General features: G+C 44.6%; 1 long non-coding RNA gene across 4 annotated transcripts in view; it reads right to left on the bottom strand.

Annotated features, from left to right (window-relative positions):
* The window catches only part of LOC140471691 (uncharacterized), a 61,406-nt gene that overhangs the window by 6,355 nt on the left and 28,589 nt on the right, over nucleotides 1-26,462 (bottom strand). For 3 of the 4 annotated variants that reach the window (XR_011957197.1, XR_011957195.1, XR_011957196.1), the window contains 2 exons: nucleotides 22,808-22,914; nucleotides 12,365-13,107 (listed from right to left, as the gene is read on the bottom strand). This is a non-coding gene — a long non-coding RNA (uncharacterized lncRNA). Of the gene's footprint in view, nucleotides 1-12,364; nucleotides 13,108-22,807; nucleotides 22,915-26,462 lie in introns of those variants that run through there. The other variant, XR_011957198.1, reaches the window with a different exon arrangement.

Raw genomic sequence — 26,462 nt, forward strand, 5'->3', positions numbered from 1 at the left:
GTGTCTAAGATCCTGCTTGGTTTGTTAAGGAGGATGTGGAAAGGATGATTCCTCTTGTGGGTCATACGTGAACTCGAGAGAACTACTTTAAAATTAGATTCACCCTTTCAGGACAGAGATGAGGAGATTTATTTCCTCTCAGAGGGCTGTGCAACTTTGGAACTCTCTGCCCCAGAAGGTGGGCTCAATGAATAAATTTAAGACACAGGTTGATAGGTTCTTGTTAAGGGACGTTGGGGGAAGATGGAACACAAATCACTAACAGATCTGGCCTGGCCTTATTGAATGATGGAGTGGACTTGAGAGGCAAAATGGTCACCTTCTGCTTCTTTTTCACATGACACTGGACTAAGAGCTTTGTTGAAAATTCATTCACTGGATGTAGGTGCCACTGGCTATGGGCAGCATTTATTACCCAGAGGGCAGGTAAGAGTCAACCACATTGCTGTGGGTCAGGGGTCACATGTAGACTAGATCAGGTAAGGATGGCAGCTTCATTCCCTAAAGGACATCAGTGACCGAGATGCGTTTTTCCTGACAATCGAGAAAAATTTCATTAATAGACTCATAATTCTAGATGATTATTGAATTCAAACTGCTGAAACTGACTGACCATGTGGCTGTCAGTGACTCCAACACAAGTGAATGGAAACATTGCTCAGAGTCTGGTTCTGGAACATTCAACACAACCAGGAAATGGAAAGTGAATAATTAGCTGAAAACAAGGCCACTGCTCTGTTAGAGTCAAAATCATTCAATGTTCAGTTACTGAACATTACTGACTCACAGAATATTCTAACCTGCAGAATCACAGTAAAAGGGGAAAGTAAACAACATTCTTGGCAAAGACGTAATGAACCAACTGCTTGTATAAAAACAGCTCAGAACAAAGGGGGTGAATCCTCCACAAACTGACAAATCAGATTTGTAGATAGAGATTGGAATTCTTTAGAAAAAAACCCTTCCCTGCTGATGGTGTGTGCTAGAAATCATTCTCAGAGTGATCTGCCACTTTTGTCCTTTGAAGAGAACCTGTTTCCCCTCACAAAAGGAGGTGTGTTGCTCACTTACAGACTGACTTGCAGACAAAGGAAATCTGATCAGGGACTCGCAGGTTAATTAAGCTATTAGTGACAGTCCACTGCACACAACAAGAGCTCAGACCACAACAGATTCTAGTGAAACCAACAATGCAATGAAAAAGGTGAATTGGTCTTTATAATCATGCAGCCTCTCTCAATCAAATAATCCCAGTCAACTTCTCAACATTTTAAAACTATTAATATCAATGAATATATATTTATTTCCATTCCTAATTTCCTCCCAAAAATGTATTTGATTATTCTCTTCAAAATATAATTTCAATGGTGTATTCCAAATCACAATTCATTTTCAATTATTCTTAGTGCAAAACAACTTGCAAACTAAAAGAGTTTTCATGTCAATAATGACACTGGAAATTTTGTTATGTAGTTTAACCATATTTCCAAATATTGTTTTGGTTCATTATTGCAGTGAAGCTAAAATTAAAGTCTATTTTCTCTGATATCCTTCCATTACTCTATTCCCTAATAACAATGCCCATGGTGTAATAGGTGACAAACATTAAATAAAATTGAATTTTCATTGTAAGAACTTGTACAAATAATCACATATTATTCAGTTCATTCATTGTCATTGACTATCAGTTCATTGTATGATCACGTTAAATTCACTTAAATAATCAAAGTAGAATTTTCACCTCTATAGATATGTAAAGTGAATGTCAAATTATTAATATTTCAAGTAAAACCAAATTCACATTTTGTTCTGTTTGAATCCAGACATGACGGAATATGTTACATTATTATGGGAAACAGGAACAAGTGAAGGTGGTGGCTGTCAGACGTGAGGCCTTAAAGCCAAAGGGCCAGGTGGTAGTTACAGTGGGGGAGGTACCTAGTGCCCCGCTGTCCTCAGAAGGCAGTGAGGATGGTGTCACTGACTGGAACAGGTTCGATGACAAAGCACCCACGTATGGACAGAGGGACGGCAATGGGTGGGATGACCCACCGCCCTGTAAGACCCAGAAGGCCGTGTCTATGGCACCACTGGGCATCAAAGCTCAATGTAGACAGTAGGGAGCAACAAAGGGAACTGACAGAAACCAAACCTGAACCGTTCACCCGCTGAATGACAGATGTTGGTGAATGAACACCCAGCCTGATAGAGAAATGGTAATAATGGGCCTTATTGGGACAATATGGATGAATTAGTAGAGGTACACAGTCTCACCGAAGGTGATGTATGGACCCTCCCTCGGCCCAAGATGCCCTGAAGTGTACAGCAGAAACTGTACCTGCAATGAGAGGATGGGGTGTGAGCCGGTTCCCCCAATGCACAGCCGATCAGTGGCTCCAGGCATTTACAGATATTACAGGGACACACTGGGGAGGGGACAGACTGAATGGGCTAAAATAACCTTGGTGACTCAGGGACCCAAGGGTAATATCGAGGATCATACAGAGAGGAAGTCTGATGTATGTAAGGACCACGGGGAATTACCAAACCCCAACCAGTGATGATGAAATCGGTTTGATGTATTTAAAAGATGACATGGGACCCTATTTAACTGTAATTATAAACATGGGACTCTCAGTGGGAGATAATTCTAACCACATTCTGAATTGGGCCGTGAGAGCTGAGGCAAACACAGAAACACAGGGGAATAGCTGCAGTACAGGGAGGGTAATCAGACCCACAATGTTACAAGGGAAGCAGGAAAGGGCACACAGACAAGGAATGTAGGCACAGAGAGGGAGATAGGTGTTCATATTGTGAGTGGCCTGTGTTCATGTAGGTATATGCATAGCCCATGAATATTCATTGATGCACTGTTAAGGGGCCAACATTTGCATGATTCTAACACCGGAGCATCTTTGTCAGTTACCGATAAGGATTTACCCCTCACCCCCTCAATTACTAAAATGAGAGCAGTCAGAGAGGGAACCTAGGAAGCTGGATGAAGCAAACCTATCCCGATGTAGACCGGGAGTATGACAAAACGTATTCAGATATGGAGGTGTGAAACTCAAGAAGGGACCATTCTGGGAGTTGCTCCTGTTTATTCTAAAATGGCAACTATTGACATCAACACCCGAATTTAAACATGGGGATGCTCCAGCCAGGACTGGGACAGAAAGAAAAGGAGAGGCAACCTCTCCGGAGTAGCTACATTGCAGGGAGACTGGGACAGTCAGAGAATCTGGTGGGTTATAGCTCGGACCCACTCAGCGGTGTGCGTAACTCAAACAGGAAAGTGGGTTGTTATCTATCGACCCTGTAGAGATTGAGGGCCCTCTCACTCCCCACACAAACGGGATCTCATCAAAGCTGGGGCTGAAGAGGCAGTAATTGTGAGTGATAGATTGACATAAACTGGAAATAATCTGGGTCCATACCTGCGGACATTGAATGGCATATGAAAGTGGTGTTTACGGACCGAGAAGAACAGTCCACCAGGATACTATTACCTCAGGGATCCCGCAATATTCCAGTATATCCCACCGATGTGTGTTTGATGGATTTAGTCACACTGATCTTACCAACACTTCATCACCTCAAGCAGTGAGAAAGAACATACCCAGATATTAGACAGAGTATTGGATCAGGTTAGACAGGTCAGGCTGAAAATTAATGCACAGAGAGTGAAACTGGGAAGGTAGGGAGAGACAGAACTGGGACATCATATTGGGGAGATCAAATCAGGAAGGGAGAGGGGACAAAAACTATGTCCCAGGGGGAACAAAAACTATGATTATAAAATTATCCACCCACACACCGTAAAGGGATCAGGCAAACTTTAGGATTGTTTAATTATTGTGGGAATTTTGTGTGGAATTATCCAGAAATAGAGAACCATCATGAGCCCTGGCAGAAGCGTGGACATTAACCAGGGGTGAGGGGGGCAAAATGCACACAGTCAGCATGCCTTTGGTATAGTTCATGACTGGGCTTGGTGAAGGTATATCACCCTGTCTGGGGGCCACATTGAGCATGAAGAACAGGTTAGAGAGTTAGTGGAAGCAGCTAACTTTCCCAGTGAAGCAGCAATAATGAAGATTAGAGCTCACAGGAAAGTAGAAACTCCACACCAACGGGGTAATTGGTGAGCATGGGTGAGCATACTTACTGAAACAGTGCAAACATTTGAGGAGGATGCAGTGGCAGTAGCTTCAGAAGCGAGAAAGGAAAGTTTAAAGACATTTCCAGAAACAGTCCCATAGCAGGAGAAACAGGAATGGGAAAAGGGTGGGGCAGTAATAGGACATAGGATGATCCAGCAGTGCCACTGTATAAGACAAACATTGTTAAAAACATATCATGGGCTGGCCCATATTGAGCAGGATAAAATGCAATATCGGATGATCAACTACAGGAGTGTTCTGGAACAAGAAGGTTTTGTTGAAGGGGTGTAGTCTGTATAAAGTGCGAGCAAGGAAAAACAATCAGGATAAAATGGAGACAGCAGCAGGGGCCCACGTGAAAAATTACAGATGGATTTTACATACACCCCCATCCCAATCCCAGGGAAGGAAATCCTGCTGGGTCTTAATAAACAGGTTTACTCAGTGGGTGGAAACATTCCCCTGCAGATTCTGACCAAGGGACACATGTTCCAGGAAACGAAGTTAAGCAGCTCTGTGGCTTGTTTGGTACTGAGCAGAAATCCCATCTCACATCCCACCCCCAGAGCTCAGGGACAGTAGAAGGAATGAAGCAGACACTGAAAGCTAGTCTGACTAAGGCCCTGACAGAGACAGGCCGGGATGGGTTAGTGTACTCCCCACAATCCTAATGAAACTGACATCAACCCCAGCAAAGGGAACTGAGCAATCCCCCTTTGAATTTGGACTATGCAGCTGCCAGAGGGTATGGTAGTGGGAGGGCAGGAGATGTACAATGGCAAGAATAGGATGAAACAATTTGTGAAAGAACTGACAAAGCAACTGCATGAGCTGAGAGGGGAAGTTGCAGATGGACAGAGAATCAGAGACTGGGAAAGGGAGCTCATAAACATCCGAGCTGACATCCCGAAACCAGGAGATCGGGTCGGGGGGGGGAAATATTAGTGGAACGTATGAAAGAAACACATCAAAATGCTGGACTTGGCTGGGGGAGCCACAGAATTCCAGAGAGGGAACTCTTCCATCATGCATTCGTAAGGAGCTCTGAATAAACATTGGTCGTGCTGCTCAGCACAGGACTCAAGGCTCCTCTTTGATATTTCTCCCAGTAACAGTTGTGCAGGGGTATGTTGGTGGCTGGAGGTCTGTGACCAGTGCCTCTGTTCCACAAGGGTCAGAGCTGGGACATCCGTTGTTTGTAACACATATAAATGATTAGCCTGAAAATGTAAATGATTTAATTAGCAAGTTTGTAGATGGCACAAAGTGAAGAAGTTGTGAGTCGTGAAGAATGTTGTCAAAGGAAACATCAAGGACGAGATCAGTTGGAAGGTTATGCGGAGAAATTTCAGATAGATTTTAATTCAGACAAGTGTGACGTGATGCGTTTTGGGCGGCTCATTGTAAGAAGAATGTATACACTAAAAGGAAGTGCCCTGAGCAGCATTGATATACAGAGGGATCTTCAGGTGCAAGGTTCACAGCTCCCTGAATGTGGTGAAGGAGGTGGATGGCAGGCTTGCCTTCTTCTGTCAGGGGACTGAATATAAAACTGTCATTAGGCCCACCTTTGGGGGATTGTGGGCTGTGTTGGGCACCGCATTATAAGGAGGATGTGGAGGCTTTGGAGAGGATGGGAATGGGTTTACCAGGATGTTGCCTGGATTGGGAGAGGTTGGAAAATCTTGGATTGTTGTCTTTGGAAAGTCAGTGGCTGTGGAGTGATCCGAGAGGCACAGACAGAGTGAATAATCTGAATCTTTTTTCAAGTGGAAATTACCAATTCCACAGGCCATAGATTTAAGGGGAGAGGGGGCAAGTTTAAAGGAAATGAAAACCGAAAGAACAGCAGATGTTGTAAACCAGAAAGAAAAACAGAAGTTTCTGAAAAAGCTCAGCAGTTCTAGCAGCATCTGTGAAGAGAAGTTAGTTAACATTTCTGAGGAAGGAGGACTGGACCCGAAACATTAACTGATTTTTCTTCACAGATGCTGCATGACCTGCTGAGCATTTTCAACAACATCTGTGCAAGTTAAAAGGGAGTTGTGTCAGACAAGTTTCTTATGCAGAAGGTGGTCAGTGACTAGAATGTACTTGCCTGAAAGATGGTAAAATCAGAAACAATCACAATGTTTAAGAGGCATTTGGACAGACAGATAAGCAGCCATGGGTTGGCAGGGATATGGATCATATACAGGCAGATGGAATCAGTTTGGAATGGCATCATGGTCCGCACAGACATGGTGGGTTGATTATTCCGGTGCTGCACTGTTCTGTTTTCCAGGGGGGAGAATGTGTGGAGTGAGAGATAATATTTTGAGTATAATATGTCTCTTCTTTAGAACACACAGTAAGTTGATGCATTTTGAGAGAAGCAATGTCGAAAGGGAATATATATTTGAATGGCACAGACATAGAGAGCAGGACAGCAGGAATGGGGGACAATGTGTACCAATCCTTAAAGGAGAGATAACATAAAGTGTTTTGAGTAAACGTATAGGATGCTGGGCTTCATTAATAGAGGGAATGATAACAACTCATGGAAAAGATGCTGACCGTTGACGAAGTTCTAGTTAGGTCACAGTCAATCATTGCATCCAATTGTGGTCACCAGATTCCTGGTCAGGATGAGGAAGTTAAAATACCACAGAGGGGCCTGTTCCATACTTTGCTTCTCTTTCAGGATGCATTGGCGACTCAAGGATTAAACATTCTCCTGCCAAAGGTCTTCCTGACGTATTGTAAGAGTACAAGGCCTGTACTCTTCCAATACAGACTGAACACCTCAGTAGGGGTGAGGCAGACCGTATCTTCGAATTAGAACCTCTTGGAGCCACACATGTGGATTCTACCATAACCCCAGATAGAGCAATTTGCCCTTTCCAAACAAGACTGAGAGCCCTGGGCACAACCCTGTTAAACTGCCTCCTGCTCCCTTGTCTTACCTCCCCTCCATATGAGCATAGGTAAGTGAATCCCCCATTTACTGAAGGAAGAACCCTTCTGCCTTAATCTCTTCCCATCAACACATAATCATGGGCAATACGATAATCAGTTTCTGTAATCCATCACACATTATCACAGGACATTGGCATTCATCAAGCTTTGTAAATTCATAATTACCAGCTTTAAACTATGTAATGGCAATCGCCCATGTGACTGATATGCCTTTGTCTAATTCTTATTAAATATACTGTCTCTGTGCGTAAGGCAGAGATTTGTGAAGATGAGTCTGTACAAATAGACATTCGGCTACTTTAGAGATGCTTTGAAATTCTTGCCAGCTGTCCAATAATAAAGCTACTGCTGTTGTACAGAAAACTTGTGTCGGCTGGATTTGTGGAACAAAACAGACATTAACAAGGAAGGATATGAGTGATCTTCAGGGTGTGGAGTACAGACTTACTGGAGTGGTTCACTGATGAAGAAAATGCAGTCACTGGATTGATTTGAAGAAATTGCTATTTTCTTTGAAATAAACAGGTTAAATATATTTTCGATAGAGCTGTATAAGATTATAACAGACCTAGATATAGCAGACAAAAATATCTGTATTTGATAGGTGATGGCACAAGAATTAAGACCAGTTGTAAGGTTTTGAGACAGTGGGAGATGAGTAAGTATCTCTGCTGACTGTATTGGCTGGAAATATGCAGAATATGTTGCCTACGATGGTGGTGCAAGTAGAGAAGATCAATGATTGATAAAAACAATTAGATCAGATCTGAGGGAAATAAACTTGCAGAGTTTGGGGTACGTATGGGGAATGAGAATATGGGATTCTGCTACAGATAGCCAGCCTGGATTTGATGGGCCTCTGTCTGTGCTATAATGCATTTTATTTGGACTTGCTTAACTTGCTCTGGCCACCGATTACGTTGTCATTTAGGTAAATCTGTTCAATGTTCCTACTCAGACCAATACAGTCTGTCCCTCCACAGCAGGAGATAATGTTTACTGCTTCATACTGGGTTCTTTTGGGGGCAGGCTAACGGTGTGTGTAACAGTCTGCCAGCATTTATCTGAAATGGCAAAACACCAGTGCAGCCAGACTAGGGACAGACCCTGGAAATGTGGGGAATGCCAGAAGGGAATTCTTTACCCATCCCACCTGGAAACTGGCCAAACCAGTCAGACTAGGGAGTTGTTCACCTGCTCTGTGTGTGTGTGGGGTGGGAAGGGATTCACTCAGGCATCCATCCTGCTGAGACCCCAGTCAATTTACTGATAGCCACAATTGAAGGATTTTTTTTTCTCTTTTTCACACCAAGTAATGAACAATGGTTTTGGCAGCTCATAAAGTTGTGCACATAGAGATCTTAGTTTTGGAAATGTTCACAACATCGTTGAACACGCAGATTCACACTGGGTAGAGACTTTTATTTTCCTTTATTCATTCACAGGATGAGGGTGTCGCTGGTCCGGCAGCATTTACTGCCCATCCCTAATTGCCCAGATGGCAGGTAAGAGTCAACCCCATTGCTGTGGGTCTGAGGTCACAATGTTGGCCAGACCAGGTAAGAATGGCAGCTTCCTTCCTGAAAGGGCATTAGTGATCCAGATGGGTTTTTCTGACAATCGATTAATGGTCATCATTAGACTCTAAATTCACAAGTTGCTTTTTTATTGAATTCAAATCCCCCTCATCTGCTGCAGCAGGCTTTGAACCCAGCTCTCCAGAACACTATCTGGGGTTTAGATTAACTGTCTCACGACAACACCATGAGGCCAATCCTTCCCCACATCGCTGTACATCTGCACAGAGTGAACAGTGATTTTCTGGTTCATCAGAACAGGGTAATCACACATATGTTTGCTCAATGATTACAGGAGTTGGATGTTGATGGGCTATTGACATCCATCTCCGAACCATGTATTCTGGGGTGTGTTTCTGGGGATGATTGGAAGCACCATCAGTCTTGTTATCTTTTGGGGATAAAAACAGTTTCAATTAGCTTTCTGTTAAATGCATGGCAATCAATTCTATCTCACAACTCTCAGGCAGATTAGTTTCTTTTGAAGGGCTCTCTATCTCCCCAACCTCCTCCACCCTCACCTCCAACAATACATTAATCTCACAGAGTCTCTTTGTGACTATGAATGAGACAATCTGATCAACTGCTTCTTTCCCAACTCCTATGTCAAGTTGGATCTTGAACTCCCCTTGCTGCAGTTGTGATTCTGCATCATTGTACAGTGTTGCTCGTATTTCATGTCTTGGCCTATCAGTGTTCATGATACTGCATGTAGTACATAGGGTCAAGAGTGCAAGAGTTTAGCTCTTTCCTTCCAACAACAGCAGTAGAATTGTACTCCAGCAAAACTTACAGAATCACGGCCCCCCATTTTCCCCAACTTACCTCATGCCATCAAACAGAGTATCAATCCTCATTCAACTGAGAGAATTCAGGAGGGCATGTCAGTGACAGCAGCATGAATGAGGTGTTAACCTGATGAAGTTCCCAAAGAGGGCTACTTGTGCCTAACAGCATAAGCAGCAAGTGATAGACAGAGTGAAGCAATCCGGGAAACAACAGAACAGATCTAAGATCTGCAGTCCAGCCACATCCAGTTGTGAATGAAGTCAGAGCACAGCTGGAGTTCTGAGGACAGTTCTCTTCAAGACATTAACCAACAAGAATGTCAGACTGGGTTAATTATCATAAAACTCAAATCTGTTTGATATTCATATATTTACAATCAGTTTTCAATTCACCAAATGTAGCTGAAGGTAAAGATAATCTTCAAGTGATTGTAACAGTGGAGACATCTGAATAGTTGGATCAGTAACTTAAAGCCTGTTGTGTTTAGATAGTAATAATTTTAAAGTGATTTTAAAAAGGTGACTTGAGCAGCTGATAATGTTGTTTTAATCTGAAGTTAATTTAGGATTAGTTAACAAATAAACACATGGTAGGGAATCCCAGCCCCATGGAATGCACATCCAGTTCCATGTGGGAAAACCAGGACACTTCTTGTCTGAGCGACAACCACAAGAACACGGAGGTGACGTGGGAAATGTCAGGAACACTCGTTTGACTGCGGTTAAAGTACTGCACACACTTCTGATCCCCTTATTCCAGGGTTGATGTGATCACACCAGAGAGGGTACAGAGGAGATTGATCAGAATGTTTCTACAATTGGAAAATTTCTGCTCTGAGGAAAGGTTGGATAGGCTGGGGATGATTTCCGAGGAGGATGAGGTGAGATTTAATTGAAGTGATAAAATGCTGAGGAATCCAGATCGAGTGGATAGGAAGGAGCTATTCATTAACTGAGAGGTCAGAAACTGGAGGATTTAGATTGAAACTAATTCCCAGAAAGAAGGGGAGAGGAGAATTCATTTCACTCAGAGATGGTGGGGAGCAGGAACTCATTGATGGGGTGGCAGAGGCAGTAACCAGCATCACATTAGAATAAAAGGACATGTATGTAACTGAGATGCTGGAACATGCAGGGCTGTGGACTAAAGTCTGCAGAATGGGATCATTGTGATTTATTTAACATTTCTCCAGAATATTAAACTCAAGTCCAATTTGAGAATTTATGATCATCTGACCTGAATTCCAAATGTCCGAATAAATTTATCAGAAAGTTACAGCACAGATCGAGGCCACTTGGCCTATCCTGCATGTGTTGTCTGTAATAGAATGACCCAGGCTTTACAGCGTTCTGTACTCACCAATGAGAGCAACAATTTCAGACTGTGTACTCTGCCCTCTATGTGGTTATAATCTGTTTTTTCAATGTATTTCTTTCACAGCTGCTCACCTTGTTTCCTGGTTTCTTTCCCAGCCCTAAATCCATTCCCCATGGCCTTGAGGGACTACCATTTCTGCATCTTAATCTCTCCTGCCTTCCCCCGTGTGACAGACTGTCTTTTTGTCCTTGTCTCACTCCCACCTTGCTCACAACTTGTTACATTTCTGATGGTTCCCAGACCTCTGACTTCACTGCGCCCCCTGGGTCAGTGGCACGAGTTTTGAATTCTCTTCCTCATGAGATAATCGGAAATCTTTCTGGCTGCAATATCCTCCAGATTTTCTTTTGAAAATAAAAGAGGATTTGCGTCAGAGTCAAGTATTTGCGATCCTTCATTCACAATCCTGAGCACTTAGATATAATATGTGACCCTCCCACAGATGTGCAGGTTTGATGGATTGGCCGTGCTAACATGGCCTGTAGTGTGTAGGTTAGATGGGTTGGGTTAGCCATGCTAAATGTGGGGTTATGGAGGTAGGGTGGGACAGCAGGTCATTGCAGACTTGATGGACCGAATAGTCTCTTTGTGCGCCTAAGGGATTCTGTAATTCTAACTAGTTGTGATTGTTGTCACATTTTCCTAAGTCCAGGTTCATTCAACTCAGGTACACATGCTATCTTTTGTGTTTCTGTGTGTGCCCGAAGTGTTAGGTAAGGGGTAAATGTAGGGGTATGGGTGGGTTGCACTTCGGCGGGTCGGTGTGGACTTGTCCACAGTCTCCATGATTGTGCAGACTCAGTGGAGCAGCCATGCGAAATGCAGTGTTAAAAGGATGGAGTGCTCCAGGTGGGATGCTCTTTGGATGGTTGGTGGGGTTTGATGGGCCAATGCTGTCCTGCCACACTGTTGGGATTCTATTCTATGATTGAGGATAAAGGCTATTCTATGATTGAGGATAAAGCAGGGTGTCCTTGGAGAGCAGCAATTGGTATGTATCAATGCTCTCGATGCCTTTAGATAGAGGTGGGCATCGCAGGGGATACAGTGCTTTATCTCCACTGCTGCCCCCTCACCCCTAACTCTGATTTGGTCCCTTCCCACTCTGTCATTTGTAATGGTTTGCTTTGCCTGTAATGGGCTTTGTTTGTAAATATTTAATTGGTTACATGGGTGGTTTACTGCTGGTGATCATATATTAACAAAAACCCAAAATGGCGAAATGATGAACGTGGGAAGGTTGCTCAGCTGTGTGAGATAACCTCTGGGGGGGGGGGGGGGGGGGGCGGAGAAAGAACGCTTCACAGCTCAAAGGAGAACTGAAAAGAGGTTAAATCAAACCAAAGGTTCAGACAGGGAGGGGATATTTCCCTGCAGCTGGAATAACTGGAAAGTGATGGCGTCCGGGAATAGACAGGATTTTGTTTCACACGGCGTTTGAAAATTTTAAAAACTGCTATGTTCAGATAGTTTCATTTCTTTTCTTTTAGTTTTATTTATTGTGGATTAAATAGCTACAATATTTTAATATCATATTCACAAACCTTCTGTTAAAGACAAATGTGAAATAAAATCCATCAAACCAACCCTCACAGAAAACTGATGTCGAGGTGCAATCTCCTGGAGAATCCCTGCCTACTTATTCCTACGCGGGCTCCATGGCTATATACAGACCTGGAGATAGCAGGAGGCCATTCGGCCTTTCAATCCTGCTCCACCATTCAAGGGGAAACAGGTGACCATCCAGCTCAGTCTCCTTTTCTTGCTGCGTTCCAATCCCCTTTTATGACTTTATCTCTAAGAACTATATCTATGTTCTCCTTTGGCTTCACTGCTTTTGTTCCAGTGACGTTGCTGTGTTACTGTGTGGGTGTAGGCAAGGGTAATGTGATGGTGCTGCCTCCTGGAAGACGCACTCAGCCTCCCTCATCATCCTGCAGTAACATCAACTGGATTTCAGCAACTAGAGATAGAACCCATTTCCAGGATGTGGGCATCACTGGCTCAGCCAGCATTTATTCCCCATCTCTCGTTACCCTTGAGAAGATGGTAGTGAGCTGCTGTCTTGAACCATTCACAGTCCATTTGGCGCAGATAGACCGACAATCCTGTGAGGGAGAGTGTTGCAGGATTTTGGTCAAGTGATTCTCTATCTTTGGTTTTTCAAATGCTGGTTAACTTTATCATGATCGGCACATGAGTTTGAGATTTCAGTCTGCAAATCTTCACCATCTAGCACCCTGTATAAAGGAATATGTACAGGTTAGAAATTCAGAACAGACAATTCTAGCTTCTCTGGAATATCCTTTCCCCCTTTCTTCCGCCAAAGCTGTAATGCTCCAGCCCACTTATTACTCTCTCCCACCATTCTGCCTCTGCTGTCCCTAATGTACCTGCCCCCATTCTCATGGAGTGACTGGTAAACAGCTCCATGCCACCACTTCCCGTCCCTGGATAGACTCTGCACCCTTTCTGGGTTCACTCCATTTCCCTTCAGTTACTGCAAGTCAATAATGTAACAGGAGAATAAATCAAAAGGAAACAGAAAGGGTGGTAGCAGATCCTGTACAGAAGAGGAACCTTCAGTCTGGGAGAATGGGTAAGACCCTTCTTTGTTTCCCATTGGTCGATTCCCAGCATTATGACAAGTTGGGGATGGAACTTGGGCCCATGTGGGTGTGGTGACACTTTGACCCCCCCCAACCCATCAATACTACAAGCTGATATGTTCCTTCTCCAGGAAATCACAACGTCAAATGCTTTCCGCTAATTACCCCAAAGCACATGCTCCAAAATCCACCCATATTCTGTACATGTGCAGTGCTAGGCTTCCCCACACACGCGTGGTCCCTGCCTCAGGGATTGTGGGAGTTGTAGCCCCCATGAAGCCACTGGAGATATGTTTATTGATAGTGAATGAAAAGTGAGGGATGGAGGGTCTTGTGTATAGGATCCCCATTCAGACACGGGCTGGTACTGGATTTTACTGAGACATCTGCTTCCACAACCTGATTTCTGACATAAGGAACATTGATTTAGCCAATTGCGGAGTAGGGAGGTTAATAAGGGGTAGCAGATTTTAAGCAGATGTAGCTCAGTGGTTAGCACTGCTGCCTCACAGCGTCAGGGACCCGGCTTTTATTTCAGCCAGAGTCGACTGTGTGGAGTTTACACGTTCTCAGCATGTCTGGGTGGGTTTCCTCGGGTGTTCGAGCTTCCTCCTACAGTCCAAAGATGTGTAGGTTAGGTGGATTGCCTATGCTAAACTGTCCACAGTGTCCATGTATGTGCCGGTTAGGCCATTAGCCATGGGAAATGCAGGGTTACAGGGATAGAGTGGGTCTGAATGGGATGCTCATCATAGGGTTGGTGTGGACTCCATGGATGAATACCCTGTTTCTGCACTACAGGGACTCTATTATATTCTCATGAAGAAGAATGTACTTGTCTCAATGTGTTGCAAATCTGTGGAATTCCCTATTCAAAATGCGGTGGACGCCAGGACAATGAGTAGATTTAATGAAGCGAAGCAGATGTTTATTTTGCAATGAGATGAAGGGTGAGAGAGAGCAGGTGGGAAAATCCAGCTGAGACCGAGGTGAGCTCAATCAACATGGTATTAAATGGTGGAGCTGGTTCAAAGGGCTGCATTGCCTCCCCTGTGCCCAGGGCTTATCTTCTTACGGTAATAACTGGAATGCTGAATTAAAACTCACCATCTTCACCAAAGGAGATTTGGGAAAATGCAGGATAGTCAGGTGGATTAGCGTTCCAAATTTAGGTAGTGAGGAAGCGTGTAGGAGATAATGATTTTGCAATTTTAAACTGAGGGGGACAGTGATTTATAGTTTTCGACTGTGCAGTACATTCACACCGTCCAGAATACTCTGTTGTGAATATCTATCCTATACTTTACTACAAAGCCAAGGTCTTTGAGAATGAAATGCAAAACACCCAGGTAACATTGTCGCACCTCGTAATCTGATAAAAGACTTCTGATAAATCTGGTTGAATTTAGAATACAGCTGGAATGCCGGAAGATTAGATCCAATCCCAAGATCCAGTGCTTAAACAAAGGAGACTACAATAGGATGAGGCAGGAGTTGGCTAATGTAGACTGGAAGCAAAGGCTTTATGTATGGGAAAGTTGTCGGACAGTGGGGGAATATCAAAGCAATTTTTCAAAGTGCTCAGCAAAAGTATATATCAGTGAAAAGGAAGGACTGTAGGAAAAGGCGTAATCTGCCGTGGGTTTCTGAGGAAATAAGGGAGTCTATCAAATTGAAATAGAAGGCATACAAATTGGCAAAGACCAAGGAGAAACTAGGAGATTAGAAAAACTTTAAAGATCAACAGAAAGCGAAATGGGATTGGGGGAGAAAAAAGTGATGAGTAGCTATCCCCAGGGCCAGAATAGCAGTTTACCCTGCTAAAGGGGAACCTATTGTGTGTGGAACATATGGCCTCTGTAATTGCTGAAGCACTTAACTGTTACCATAGAGATAATCCTGATCAAATTAAAAATCACACCACACTCCAAAGCCTTGTACTTCCAAATAAACCTGTTGGACTATAACCTGGTGATGTGTGGTTTTTAACTTTGTCCACCCCACCACCGGCACCTCCACATCAGAATCCTGATAGATACCCCACTGAAGCTGAAGCGTCTGTCAGATACTTGAGGGAGCCACAGGGGTGTGGGGGGAGGGGTGTGTGTTTTAACCACAAAGTGCTAAACTGAACTGGACTTTCTAATTGCCGTTGCCATGGAGATAATACTGAGAGACAGTCTCTATTCAAAGTCCCAAACCACCAAGGTATAAGAATGGGAGCCGTACATCGGACAGGCGGGGAGTTACCTGATGCTGCCTGGAGGTGTTTTGCATGTACACTATCCATGTAACTGCCGTGTTTCATCAATAAAAGACTCAAAGAAGACCTCTCAGAGTTCTGTGCCTGGTTATTCCTATCCAGCAGGGTTCAGGAATATGAGCACACAGCAGTCAGTCTTCACAGTGGAGGATATGAAGAACATGCCAGTAATTGATAAGGAGACTGAGGAAGGTGAGGACCTAGATAATAACCATTATCACGATAGAGTTAGAGCTGGGCAAGCTAATGGAGCTAAAGGTAAACAGGTCTCATTGCCCTGATGGAATACATCCCAGGATACCAACAGAGTTAGGGGGAGAAATAGCAGATGCACTTAGAGTCATAGCATCCTGCAGCAGAGAAAGGCCCTTTGGCCCAAACTGGCCCATGCTGACCAGAATGTCCATCCACACTAACCCCATTTCCCTGCACTTGACCCATCTGCTTATGAACCTTTCCTATCCATGTATTTGTCCAAATGTCTTTTACCTGTTGTGAGTGTACCCACCTCAACCACTTCCACTGGCAGCTCATTCTATATTCATACAACCCTCTGTGTAAAACAGTTGCCCCTCAGCTTCCCTTTTATTCTTTCTCCTCTAACCTTAAACTGATCCAATCAAGCCGTCCAATCCTTGAGTTCCTGGGAAAAAGACTGAGTGCATTCGCCTTATCCATGCCTCTCATGGTCTTATACACTTCTAGAAAAGAACCCCCTCAGTTTCCTCTGCTCTAAACATAAAATCCTCACTTCTCCAACCTCTCCCTATAACTCAGACCGCTGAGCTCTGGCAACATCCTTGTAAATTGTTCTGCACTTTTTACAGTTTAATAACTGAAACCTACATTACATTCATCATATTTCCAGTGTTTCCCCACAGCGCTGGAACCAACGTGACAATGCCAATGGATTACAATCCATGCTCGAGAATGAACTCCTTGACAACAATCCTGCTTTCATAGTGCTTCCCATGGTGTAGGTATCCTTGTGTCTTTAATGAACCATGCAGCCAGAAAGACTTGTCCTTCTACAAAGCAAAGTTGTGGCTTAATTGTTCCTGGGAAATGTGGCATGATTTTCCAGACTTTCAAAAGCAAATGAAATCTCTCTCCACACTCACCATGCTGACATGGACTTGGCAGTGTCTCAGTACTTTTCCAGTCACACTGAGATTTGAAATATTTGCCCACGGACAGAATGCACACCTTTCCTTCCAGATGAAAAGGCCAATGATATTCAGATCGGCACAGATCAAGTAACCATCAGATCTGAACATGAAGTTCAATTTGTATTTCTCATCCGCAAATCAACCCTTTCAGTACCATACAACAGAGCACACAAGTTACCACTGTTAATACAGGATGGAAATTCATAAGACAATCGTAGTATTAAACTGTAGTTTCCTTGTTCCCCCAAAGCTTTAAACCTCAGTCTCACAATTTCTCTCTTCTGTGAACTGAAATCCAAACCAATCCCCCCACTCCTTTCCTCCACACCCAGTTCTCACACACACTTTCTTCGAACTCAGTTTCCTAGCTCCTGATGAGAACCATGCTGCATACACTGCTTCCTGCTCACTCTGGCCAAGACCCATCTTACTAAAATGAGTCAAATTAGAATTTTAATTGCAGGCCCATCCTTGTCTCTTTCCATAACAACCCTGAATCTTCACAAAAGAGTTCTGATAACTTTCTGCAAAACGCTGCCCCACTGATAGTCTGATCACATGTCAGGGTAGCAAGAGAAGGGCCATTCCCCTGGGTCCTGCTCCCAGAGGGATGAAGCTGCTAATGATAGATTAATCCCTCACACCCACAGCCTCCTTCCCAGGCACTGACCCATATTGCGCATACTCCCACAATTGGTCAGCACTGCGCCCGTGCACTGGTCTCCCCTCCTGCAGCACGTGCTCCCGATCATACAGGAGTCTGGGTGATTGACAGCAGCTGCTGCCCAATATATCAGAATCCCTACAGTATGGAAACAGGCCCTTCGGCCAAACAAGTCCATACCGACCCTCCAAACAGTAACTTACACAGACCCATTCCCCCTAATAATGTAACTAATACTATGGGCAATTTCAAATGGCCAATTCACCTGCCCTGCACATCTTTGGATTGTGGGAGGAAATCCGCTCAGACACGGGGAGATTGCGCAAACTCCACACAGACAGTCGCCCGTGGCCGGAATCGAACCCGGGTACCTGGTGCTGTGAGGCAGCAGTGCTAACCACTGAGCAGTCTCTATAGAGTGGAGGGGGCGGGGCGGGAGGACTGGGTCAATGGGATTGTGAACAGTGAATGAAAGTGGAGGACACTGGGCGATGGACAGGTCAGTGAGGGACAGGATCAGTGCAGCAGCAGGAGGGGATCCTGGACAAACTGAGCAATGGGAGAGTCTGACAGGAGAGAAACTACAGGAAGGTTCTGTTTGGAGACTCAGGCAGGGACAGCTGGGAGACTGTATGGCCTGAGGGCTTGGGCAGGTTTACTAATCAGCCTCTTCAAAGATGCTGTTTCTCAACTCTGAGACTGATCCTCCTAGTCCAGAGGTAAGGACACCACCATTTCCTGGTGGGCAAGGGATAAAGAGACTGCCTTTCAAAAGGAACTCACCTGTGTTGGTGACATTAACAAGACTCAATACAGAGTCACTGACAAAATGCTGGTGTACTTGAACTTCATCCAGAATATTAACACCTATAACTGGGCAACGCAGACCCCAATGTACAGAGTTAAATCCTGGATACTAATAACAGCTTTGTGCATGGGAAATCATATCTCATGAATTTGACTCAGTTTTTTTGAAGAAGTACCAAAGAGGATTGCTGAGGTCAGAGCATGGACATGATCTACATGGACTTCAGTAACGTGTTTGACAAGGTTCCTCATGGGAGACTGGTCAGCAAGGTTAGATCGCATGGAGTACAGAACTGGCCCGAAGGTAGAAGGCAGAGGGAGCTTTTCAGGCTGGAGGCCTGTGACCAGTGGAGTCTCACAAGGATTGGTGCTGGATCCACTACTTTTCATCATTTATATCCATGATTTGGATGTGAACATAAGAGGTATTGTAAGTAGGTTTGCAGATGACACCAAAATGGGAGGTGTAGTAGACAGTGAAAAAGATTACCTCAGAGTACAAGAGGATCTGGATCAGATGGGTGAATGGGCTGAGGAGATCAGTTTAGAAAAATGTAAGCTGCTGCATTTTGGAAAAGCAAACTTTAGCAGGACTTATACAGTTAATAGTAAGTTCCAGGGGAGTGCTGCTAAACAAAGAGTCCTTGGAGTGCAGGTTCATAGTTCCTTGACAGTAGAGTAGCAAGTAGATAGGATAGTGAAGGCGGCAGTTGGTCTGCTTGTCTTTATTGGTCAGAGCATTGAGTATAGGGGTTGGGAGGTCATATTGCGGCTGTACCGGACATTGCAAAAGGTGCCGAATCAATATACCATAGAATTCTGTTCTCCTTCCTATCAGATGGATGTTCTTAAACTTTAAAGAGATCAGAAATGAAGTATAGCATGTTGCCAGGGTTGGATAGGCTGTTTTCCCAGGAGCGGCAGAGGCTGAATGGTGACCTGAAAGAGATTTTTAAAATCAGGCTGGGCGTGGATAGGGTAAATAGACAAGATATTTGCCCTGCAGTGGGGGAGTACAGAACTAGGGGACTGGGAGGGAGGATAGGCAGGTAGACAGGGGGTGGGTGGGTGGAGAGGGGTGGGACTGAAATGGGTGGGGAAAGAGAGGGGGGACAGAGAGGGGTGGCATAGAGACAGATGAGGACAGAAAGTGGGATTAGAAGGGAGGGGAACAGACAGGGGGAACAAAGGGGGGGGGGGGCGAATGACAGAAAGGGGAAACAGACCCGGGGGTGGGGGGAGATGGCAGGAGGAACAGGCCGACAGAGGGGGAAAAACAGGCCGACGGGTTGAGGGGAATGTGGACAGGCCGACCGGGGGGGGGGGGGGGGGGGGGTGGAGAGACAACCAACAAAGGAGGGAAGTGGGGGGGCAGAGGGAACAGGCCGACGAGTTGAGGGGGGAAGAGACAGGCCGATGGGGGGGGGGTGGGACAGCAGACAGAGCAGGGGAAGATGCGGAGAAGATGGAGAGTTATTTTATAGATCTAAAACTCAACCCTGTTCCTGTTTTCTCCTCCTCACCTTAATTCCCTCTGAAAGTCTCAGAACAACTGCGTAGTTCTTGGAAAGTAGAGTTTCAGGGAGATCAGGTGCTCAACGTGGCATTTGGGACACTACCATTGAATGGAATGTGCTGATCAATAAATGTACTCTGGTTCGATTCCACTGTCTGTGTGGTGTTTGCACATTCTCCCTGTGTGTCTGCGTGGGCTTTCTCTGGGTGCTCTTAATTTCCTCCCACAAATCCAAAGACATGCAGGTTAGCCGGATTAGCTATGGGTAATGGCAGGTTACAGAGTTAGGGTGGAATGCTGTTCCGATGGTTGGTATGGTTTCATGGGCCGAAAGGCCTGTTTCCACACTGTAGGGATTCTGTCACTGAGTATAGGGATTAGGAGGTCACGTTGTGACTGAGTAGGGCATTGCTGAGGCCAGTTTTAGAATACTGTATTCAATTGTGGTCTCCCTGATTTCAGAAAGATGTTACCAGAATAGGACTCAACGTCTTAATGACAAGTTCCTGGGAAGTGTTGACAGACAAACAGACCATGCAGTGTGGGTTGATAGTTCCTTGAAAGTGTGGTTGAAGGTAGACAGGTCGGTCAAAGTGGTGTTTGGTATGCTAGCTGTTATTGGGCAGTGCATTAAGTATAGGAGTTGGGAGATCATGTTTCGGTTGTACAGTTTATTGGCTCAGCCAAATTTGGAATCCCCAGACTGCTTTCAATTCCAGTCTCCCTGCTATAGGAAAGACGTTGGGAAACTTGCAAGAGTTCTGAAAAGTTTTTCCAGGGTGTTGCCAGTATTGGAACATTTGAACCATAGGGAGAGGCTGAATAGGCTGAGGCTATTTCCCTGCAGCACTGGACACTTTAGGTGGCTTTATTGAACTTTATAAAATTATGAGGAGCAATGATAGCAATGGTTTCTTTTTTTTCCCCCAGAGTAGGGGAGACCAAACAAATGCGAATCTTTTTTCCAAGGTGGAAATGACAAATTCTAGAGGAGAGATGGCAAGTTTAAAGGATGTGAAAACCGAAACCAACTGAAGATGGTGGAAACCAGGCAGAGAAACAGAAGTTTCTGGAAAAGCTCAGCAGGTCTAGCAGCATCTGTGAAAAGAAATTAGAGTTAACGTATCTGAGGAAGGGTGACCAGACCCAAAACTTTAACTGATTTTTCTTCACAGATGCTGCATGACCAGCTGAGCATTTCCAACAACATCTGTGCAAGTTTAAAGGGAGTTGTTTGGAGTATATACCTGAGAGGAACTTTATAAAGTGCGAGTCAGACCACATCTGGAGTAATGACAGAAGGTTTGGTCCCTTTATTTAAGGAAATACATCATTCCATCAGAGGCATTTCACAGAAGATTGACTGGGATGATCCCTGGTTTACAGGGATTATCTTTTAAGAAAAGGCTGAAGAAGTTGGGACTCTACTCACTGGATTTGGGAAGAATGAGAGGGGATCTCATTGTAACATGTAGGATTCTTAAAGAGTTTGACAGGGTAAATACGGAGAGGATGTTGCCCATCATGAGGGAGTCTGGAACCAGATTCTGGGTCAGTCACGGAATCACGGATTCTGTTTTGGATTCGTCAAGTTTGAGGTAACACCGACACAGGTCAGGGGTTTCAGTTGCAATGGAGCTGGGGTGAGGTGGAGACAAGAAAGATTTTAAGAGATTGGAATTCCTGGTGTTTGTGATTGTGTAAATGTCTGATCATAAGGTCACCTTGGGGTCAGATATGAGAGCAATATTGTCAAGAGTGTGGTTCTGCCTCAGATAGCTCCCAGGGAGAGAGAGGGGCTCAGCAGTAAGGGAAAGTGATTTGTAATAGCAACTGAAGGCAATGGGTTTAACCATTGCAATGTTCCATTGCAGGAAATTGCAGCCATTCGCGTAGTGGGAGTGTGATGAGCAGTTTGATAACTGAGTAATGGAGAGGGATGATGGGGAGGGAGAGCTGGGCATCGTCAGTGTACATGTGAAACCTAACACGGTGCTTTTGGACAATGTCACCTCCTGGCAGTATGTAGGTGAGAAACAGGAGGGACCAAGGATAGATCCTTAAGGGACACCAAATACAGGGAATTCAGAAAGGAAAGGGAGAGTCGGGATGGAGTAGGTTTTTCCTACAACGGTGGGTTCAAATATTAGTTTGTAGCAGAATGGGAGAGAAGGACATAACCAGAAAAGACAGAGACAGAACAAGGAACAATATCTGTGAATTGGGGAGGGGGAGTGATGAGGAGGAGGAGCAGCCCAACTCCAAAAGCACTATTCCTCCATCAGTGACATCACCCAACTCCACCCTAGTCTCAGCCCATTTACTGAAATACTCGTCCATCCCTGTGTTATCTCCAGACTTCATTATCCAAACACACTCCTGGCCAGCCTCCCACATTCAACTTACATGTAATCTCTTGAGTATCTAAAACCCTACTGCCCAAGTGCTCACTTGTACCAAAACTTGTTGATCCATCAAAAGACTCCTATTAACAAGCAACAATTTAAACTTCTCACCCTTGATGTAATTCCTGGCTGTGAACATCCCTGTCTCCCTGAACCACACAACCTGTGACACCTCAACATCTTATTTTCTTTCAGACTCCCAACGATGTGTTTATTCATTGCTTCACCTGTCTGGCTGTTTCTACTGTTGCCAAGGCAACACGGTCTGGAATTCCCACCCTTACCCCCTCAGACCTGCTTTCCTCCTTTAAGGTATTCCTGAAAACCTGCTTATTTGGCAATTCTTTTGATCACCTGACCTAATATCCCCATCTGTGGCCTTATGTCAGAAGTTTTCAATAGTATTTCTGTGGAATTATAAACATGATAAAAAAAACTGTTGTTGATTTGCACACACAATGTCGACTCTTCAATGTTACTGAGTGAATAATCTATAACAGCTCTTACCCAAACACATTGTGGGAGCACCTTCACCACAGGAATTGCAGCTGTACAAGGAAGTCAAACATCACCTTCTCCACAGGCAATGGGGCTTTGGCATTAATCACTGGTATCTGTGGAGAGAGAAACACACAGTTGATATTTCAGGGAGCACAAAATGGATTATAGGGAGGGAAAATGGTGCAGAATTTGGGATTTTCAAATTTGTGTTTTACAAAGTGCACTAAGTTCTGTAAAACCTCTTATCCCATACCATGAAAATTTCCTTCTCTTCCTGGTCAATATGCCTTTCTTTTCCCCTGCCCTTCACCTTCACACATTTCCAATGCCTTGGTCACAACAGCACTGTGCTGCCAGTGAAGTTTATGACATGGTTGAGTATTGTCCCGCCCCTCATTCACTCCGATTGGTTGAAGGACCAACTAGCACCTCTTGCCCCGTTCCCCAACTCTTATTGGTCCTGCGCTGACATCAATAATCCAAGGCCCATTGTGGGCTGGAGCATGCTCAGTGCTTCCTGATTTTGTTGCTGTTCATCAGGTCAGAGAGAGAGAGGGCTCATCCCTGTTTCTCCTGATGTCAGACAATAACAACAACTACCTGCATTGTATGGAGCTTTTCACATTGACAAATCTCCTAAAATGCTTCACGCATGATGGAAACGTTGATTAAAGGGAACGATTTTTAGATACATCTTTAAGGCGGACAGAGGGAGTTAGGGAAGATATTCCAAAGGTTTGTGTCCTCGGCAGCTCCAATCGTGGAGTGATAAAGGTGGGCAACAGCTTACAATGGAGACAGTTATTGGCTAACCATAAGTTAACAACCTCATGTCGTAGCCCCCCCCTACCCACACACCAGGCCTCGTTCTCACAGCCTGCCATTACACACTACCTATGGTTAGCCACTAACAGTCTCCATTAACAGCTAAAGACCCTCCCCCAGCCAGATCGTTATCCACTCCTTTATCCAACCGTTCTTCTCACTCTATCCCCACCTATCCTTTACTCCTTTTATCTTGCCCCCACACTAACTTCTGCACATAAACTGACCTTTTTTTCTCAGTAATATCTGTTCTGAGGAAGGGACACTGAGTCTGAAACTTTAACTCTGATTTCTCATCACAGATACTGCCAGACCTGCCGAGCTTTTCCAGAACCTCCTGGTTGTTGTTTCTGATTTACATCTTCCACAGTTTTTTGGTTCTAATTTACCGGGAGTTTGTAATTCAGGTCCCACAGCCTCTGTCCCAGTCTCTGCTGTCTCTCCCAACCCCAAACAGTGACACTGCACCTGCACAGCTCATGGACAGGTGTCGTCTTGCTGGCCACACCCCTCATTCACTCCCATTGGCTACAGGACCACACAGATTCTCCTCCCATTGGTCTGGAGCTGCCGTCAATCAGCGAGGCCCCATTGTGATGAGAGTGGAGGGCTAATCCCTCTCTCTGCCCAGGGATGAGCTTCATCATTCACAGTGAATGGGACAGTATCACAGAGCACAGGGCCTGGGGGCTATTCAGCCCATTGGGGCTGTACTCTCTCCCTCTGGAGATGCTGCAAATCTGTCCCAAGTCCCCTCCCATGTGCCCATAGCCCCCCAAATCTTTCCTTAAAAAGTAAAATTCCAAGTCTGTTTCAGAAGACCTGCTGAATCTGTGTCATTCAGACTGTTCCAGATGCTCAGAACTTACTGAATAAAATAGTGTTCACATTTTCACCTTGTATTATTTGCCAATTACTTGAAAGTTACTAAAAATTGTGACAGTGTGAACAATTCCTCTCTCTCTCTCTCTGCAAATTCAAGACCTTGGAACCAAATCTGCACCAGGTCGAAATCACTGCTTCACCTTCTCAGCTCCAAGGATAATTATCTGTGCTGCAGCTAGCTCTCCACAAAAGAGAGGAATGCATCTTAATTTATTAAGATCAAAGAAACAGACCTTCAGTCCAATTCGTCTGTGCCAACGAGGAATCCTAAACTAATGGATTCCCATTTACCATCTATTGGCCTGTATCCATCAAAACCATGTACCCAATTGGAAGCCTTTTAGATGTTGTGATTTTATCAGCCTCCACTACTTCATCTGGTAGCCCCTCCCATACACACACCACACTCAGCTTGAAAATGTTGCCATATAGATCCCTTTTAAATTGTTTCCTTCTCAACTTAAACCCAGGTGCTCTAGTTTTGGACCCACCTAACCTGAGGAAATAGGACCCCGGCTGCTCACCTTATTCACACCCCTCGTGATTTTATAAATCTCCATGAAGTCACCTCTCAGTCTTTGACTCACCAGAGAAAATAGCCCCAGCCTATTCAGGCTCTCCCTGTAGCCCAAATTCTCCAATCCTGGCAACGTTTTTGTAAATCTTGTCCAAACCTTTTCAAGTTTCACAACATCCGTCCCAGAACAGAGTAATTCAAACTGAAAACAGAATTCCAGAAGTGGCTTAATCAATGTCCTGTCCAGCCACAATATGACATCCCAGCTTCTGTATTCAATGCATTGACCAATAACGGAGAGCATTAATGGAGTCCCATTTGCCAGCGGTTCACCCTTATCACTCTAAAAACATTTCTCTTCAAGTACCCAATCAAATGCCTTTTAAATGCTGCAATGGTACTAGACTCCACCCCTTCCTCTGCAGTTCATTCCATACTTGCAATGCCTTCAACATGAACAAGATGCCCCTTAGATCCCTTTTAAATCTTTTCCCTCTCACCTTAAGCCTTTACCCTCTAGTTCTGGACCCACCGAACTTGGGAAAAAGTCCCTGACTGCTCACCTTATCCATGCCCTTCATGATTTTATGAGATCACCTCAGCCTCCAACTCTCCAGGGAAAATAGTCCCAGCCTAGTCAGCCTTTCCCAATAGCTCAAACCATCCAACCCTGGCAAAATCCTTGCAAATATTTTCTGAACCCTTTCAATTTCTCAACATTATTCCGAGAACAGGGAGATTGGAACTGAAAACAGAATTCCAGAAGAGCTGTAATCAGTGCCCTGTCCACCCACAATATGACATCACAATAGCTGCATTCAATGCATTGACCAATAACGGGGAGCGTACCAAATGCTGCATTCACTCCCCTACCTACCTGTGACTCTACTTTCAAGGAACTATGAACCTGCACTCCAAGGTCCCTTTGTTCAGCAATGTTCCCCAGGACATGACCATTAAGTGTATAAGTCCTGCCCTGATTTGCCTTTCCAAAATACAACAGCTCACATTTATCTAAATTGAACTCTGTCTGCCATTCCTTGCTCCACTGGCCCATCTGATCAAGATCCTGTTGTATTCTGAACTAACCGTCTTCATTCTACACCTCCAATTTTGGTGTCTTCTGTAAACCTACTGACCATAACTCATATATTCACATCCAAGTCATTTATTTAAGGGCCCAATATCCATCCTTGCAGCACACTGCTGCTCACAGGCCTCCAGTCCGCAAAGCAACCCTCCATCATCATCATCCTCTGTCTCCTCCCTTCAAGGTAGTTTTGTATTGGCTTGCTCTCCCTGCATTCCATGTTATCTAACCCTGCGAACCAGTCTGCTTTGTGGAACCTTGTTGAATGTCCATATAAACAACATTCACCGCCTGGCTTAATCAATTTTCTTTGTCACTTCAAAACACTCACTCAAGTTAGTGAG

The sequence above is a fragment of the Chiloscyllium punctatum genome, unplaced genomic scaffold (genome assembly GCF_047496795.1).
Source record: "Chiloscyllium punctatum isolate Juve2018m unplaced genomic scaffold, sChiPun1.3 scaffold_154, whole genome shotgun sequence".
In the NCBI taxonomy this organism is placed as follows: Eukaryota; Metazoa; Chordata; class Chondrichthyes; order Orectolobiformes; family Hemiscylliidae; genus Chiloscyllium; species Chiloscyllium punctatum.